The 4,527-nt window shown below is 52.9% G+C and overlaps 1 protein-coding gene across 3 annotated transcripts in view; it reads right to left on the minus strand.

Moving 5' to 3' along the window:
• Positions 1-1,035, minus strand: part of S1pr3 (sphingosine-1-phosphate receptor 3) — a 13,949-nt gene extending 12,914 nt beyond the window's left edge. For 2 of the 3 annotated variants that reach the window (XM_026778089.1, XM_005371317.3), the window contains exon 1: positions 370-583. The gene's annotated coding sequence lies outside the window, so the exon portion shown is untranslated. Of the gene's footprint in view, positions 1-369; positions 584-825 lie in introns of those variants that run through there. The other variant, XM_026778088.1, reaches the window with a different exon arrangement.
• Positions 1,036-4,527: the final 3,492 nt, after the last annotated feature.

Here is a 4,527-nt window from a genome sequence, read left to right on the forward strand (position 1 = left end):
CAGGGAAGAACTACAGCCACCCCCATCCCCAGGTTTTCTTCCCATGAGGACATCTAACTTCTGAATTAGCCACGTAAAGCGAGGGAACGTGGACAGCCCGCTCCCTACGCTCCGGGTTTACATTTTAAAAGACCTGGTTGTAATTTAAAAGAATCCTATATCCCTCCACCAGCCCCGGGAGGCGGCTAGGTCACCGGAGTGAATGACCTGGAGAAGAGGAGGAGGTGGCCTGGTATGAGGCTTTCCCGAGCCGGGTCACTATCGTGCCCCGACTTAGTTGGAATTTTATCTGAAGAGTGGACCGGGTGGACCAGGAGCCGCTCAGCCCGCAACTAGAATTTGTACAACAACCCCGGTTCCCCCGCTCACCTCGGTCTGAAAAGCGCATCTGGACTGGCTGCATCCTGCGGTGTCTTGGCTAAGACTCCAGTCTAGGGGCTCCGGAGGTTGCTCGTGGTCTCAAGTTTCCCTCTGGGTCGTCCGGCCACCTCGCTCAGCACCCGGACCATGTTGCCTTCCCCTAAACTCTCTCACCCAGACTCTGCCCCAGAGGATCCGATGGCAAACTTTTGCAACTGCCCTCCGGGGCGGGGCCCAGAGTCACCCCGCCTCCTGCCGCCCCTAACCCAAGCTTTGGCCGGCTGGTCCCCCGCTACTTCGCGTCCCCAGCCACGTCCCCGCCCCGGGCCACGTCCCCGCCCAGCTTCTCTGCCAGTCTGCCGCTCCCAGGCTGTCAGGACCCAAGGCTGGGGCTCTTCATCCCTTAGGACTCCCTGTGCCCCTATTCCTCTACCGACCCCCTCTCCCGCCCCTTCCCACACGCACACACAAAAAACCTGGATCCTGACCAAGGGTCTTCCGTCAATCCCGCAGATTCTCTGAGCTCCAGGACCCAGCAGCTGCAGACACCGAAATGGATGCAGAGCTGGGCTTGGGTAGCCTGCCTAGGTGGCCAGGAGGACTTGAGAGGATCCGTATTATGTCTCCCCTCAAGGCGACTAGAGTAATCATTGCCTTGATAGGGACCGGTTCAGTCTGAAATTGGCCATCTACGGACTTGAGCTGATAAGCTAAGCTCCTCTGGTCCTCCGCCCCTCCCCACGTCCCTCTACCAGCCGCAAGGAAGGGCCCCCCTGAGCCATTTGTGCGCGTCTTGGCTCTCATGTCTTGCCCACCTTAGTAGCTCTTATCTCTATCACACCCCAGCCTACTCCAGTGCTCTGGGCAAGTCACACCCCGCCATGCGGGAAGAAAGGAGAATCTTTGGAAGGGAACCACCACTCAGCTGCCAGTTACGAAGGAAACGCAAAGGATCTCCAGCCCAGCTTAGGGAGGGAAAGAGGAGAAGAAGCAGGGCATGGCTAAATTCCTGAGCAGGCAGGGTCCAGGTCCCTCTTACCTCCTCTCAAGAGCTTTCTTGCCTACAGAAGATGAACTTGGAGCAGGAAACTGCTTACTTGGTATTCGGCTGGCATGGGAAGGCAGAACTTGGCTGGCCTTGGCCTTCTCTGTTGCCTGGTGAGAAACACAAGCCCTCAGGGTCATGAGCCCTGCCTTGGCTGCACAGTGGCAGCGTGATTCCCCTGAGCTCTGGAAATCTGCTTCGGGTCTTGGAAGCTGTTTCTCTCCCCGAATGCAGTGGGAATGAGTGTGTCTCCGTCGTTTGACTCCTACAATATCCCGTTAAAGAAGAGGCTACTGCCGTCGAAGATGCTTCTGTAGTCACTGCAGCCACTTCCTGTGGCCAGGGCAAGAGCACCGTATCTTGGCCACTGTGTCTTGGCCTACCAAAAGGCCCAGTCTCTGACTGTTTTCCATTGTGTCACCATCACTGCCATGGCTGGTAGAGGTGTGGTTGTTACAGCTTCTGTATCTCCATTCCCCAGGAAAGTGGTGCTTATTCCTGATAGGACAGGGTGACCCTGAGTTCCTGTGACAGTTCCTCCAACAGCAGCCTCAGAAATCAGTCTCCCACAACCTCAGAGGTACCAGGCTTTCACTGCTAACAACAGGCTTTCCTAAGAGTGGTTTCACCCGCAGCATCCCTGAGGCGTCTCAGAAATCTGTATTTCAATGAAGCATCTCTTCTCTGGAGATTCCCAGCCGGAAGCAACTGTGCTCTCAGTCCAGGCCTGATGGAATTCCACTCTGTCTGCTGTGGTGGAGGCCTTTTCTCTGTCTACTGTGCTAGAGGCCTTACCCCTTCTGCTGTTCTGTACCCAGACTAAAGCTCAGACACTCAATTCTCATAATGGGTCTCCGGGTTCATAGATCCCACTACAGACAGACTTCTCTGACTGAGTCTCCAGAGAGAAGAAGCCCTCCTGTCAAGTTTGTTGACTGAAAGTCTTCCCTGTGTATTGCTGGCTGGTGAGAGAAAGCCAGTTCACAAGCTTGGCAGGAATGGGGGAGTTAGGGAATTCTTGTTCTGTGACCATCCCTGAAAAGATAGAGTTGGATAAGCTTAGGTGAAGGTGTGTGGGACAGTGTGCTGGTCATACAGCTCTGGCTGGAAACGAAGCAGCGTTTTCTGTGGAGATGTCAGATTGTTCTGTGGCCTCTGGACTGAGCCTTGGGTACTCCGACACTTTCTGAGCATCATTCTCCAGGCACTTGTGAGGGTGTCTAGGTGAGAAGAACACCTGGCTGTCACAGCAGAAGGCTGGTCCATGTGGAGTGAGCGTTGCCCTATCCCTCGGGCATGACTAGATCATTCCGAAGACAAAGGCCAATCCTCCCCTCCCCCCCAGCTAGAGAGCAGCCCCCTCCCCACAGCCTTTGGCTTCTCCACAGCAGTGCACATGGCTTCAGGCTTGAGTTGGCCCATGAGCTCCACAGAGTTTGGATTTGTTACGTTCGTGAATGAGTCAATCTCTCCTGGCAGGTGCGTTGGTGTTACATGTTGTGCATACAGGTATATATCCCATTGGATTGTTTTTGTGAAGAACGCTGACTGCTGGAATCATGGTCTCAGAGAAAAAAAGATGAATTCTTTACAGACAGACACCCTTGGAGAAAAAGTTATCTTGAGGCAGTGTTGGGGGCATGGCTCTTACGGTCACTCGGCAACTTGATAGACAACCTCAAGCCACTTCCTCTCTGCTGACTTGCACCGCACAGATTTTGAGAGAGGTGGCTTTATGTTCAGACCTGGATGTGGGCTTGCAGAAAGGGACATGGCCCTGCATGTCACAACCCTATTTGGACCCATGGCAAGCCTTTGACTCACTGCCACATCCTTCAGGGGGGAGTTCACTTCATGACAGCCATCTGCCAACGCCAAGTGACTACAGCACCTTGTCCCCATCACCACCCTCCTACTCCATCCCCTGTCGTCATCCTTGAGGTCAGCCAGGAATTCCGGGAACCATTCCTCTCACAGTTCATGTTTTAGACAGAAGCCGCTGGCCTTCAGAGACATAACTCATATACACCATGCCCTTGTGGTGTGAGTGCTGGGAGAAAGCGTGTGTGAGATGTGGTATTTGTGCAGTGTGTAGTGTGCTTTGCTTGGGCATGCCTGAATAGTGTGTGTTTGTGCAGTGTATCTGTAATGTAGTGTCTGTGTGTGTGAGTGTGGTGATTCATGTAGTATGTGATGTGTGCACGCTAGTGAACTTGTATGTGATTGTGTGTTTGTATGGTGTATATGCATATGTTTCTGAGGTGTGTGGTGTGTGATGTACATGTTTGTGGGGTGTATCTGTAGTGATATGTGAGTATGTGTATATAGTGTGTGATGTATGAGTTTGTATATGATGTGGGTATGCTGCATGTTGTGTGTTTATGTGTGTGATATTTGTAACAGACGTGGTATGTATTGGGGTATGGGGGTACATGCTGAGGGAGATGTGTTAAATCTCTATGGAAGATAATTACAAGTGCCCTAAAGTTTAAAAGGAGATTGACATTTGGCCTGTGGGGTTCCTGTGACAGAGCTTCCAAATCCTGAGACTGACTCTCCTTTTTATGCTAGCAAGACGACTAGAGGGTTAGTGTGAGGGTGGAGTCCAAATATAGGAAAGTCAACTGTGGAGTTAGAGGTGTGAAACCTTCAGCCTCTCCCCTGATCTGCACAGCAGGGAGGGCTGGGACAGTCCTGTCAACAGTAGCCCGTGATGGCATAGACTGCACCACTGGGGACAGAAGTCAGTGATGATGGCATTGACCACATCGCTGTAGGCTCCATCAAAGACCTGCACCAGAGTCAGAGAGCTCCAGAAGGGCAAGCAGGTCGAGGAGGGGCAGGGGCTCCACACGCTCTGCCAACCTTGCTCGCCCCCTGCCACAGCTCCTCATCTGGCTGGTCCTGAGTTGTGTCCTCTGCGACAAACCATTATTCTAGTGAACAAAGAGCATTCCTGACTTGGGGAGTTATTCTGAGGAACTCTGAAATCGAGGGTCATGAAGAGTTTCAGATCAGCACTGTGTGGGTGAAAACGTGAACCACTGTCTACAGTTGGGGGGTGGGGTCAGAACCCACATCATCTTCATCCTCGCTACCTCTGGGCATGGAACAGCAGGGCA

This window comes from Microtus ochrogaster, unplaced genomic scaffold (genome assembly GCF_000317375.1).
Source record: "Microtus ochrogaster isolate Prairie Vole_2 unplaced genomic scaffold, MicOch1.0 UNK104, whole genome shotgun sequence".
Taxonomy (NCBI): Eukaryota; Metazoa; Chordata; class Mammalia; order Rodentia; family Cricetidae; genus Microtus; species Microtus ochrogaster.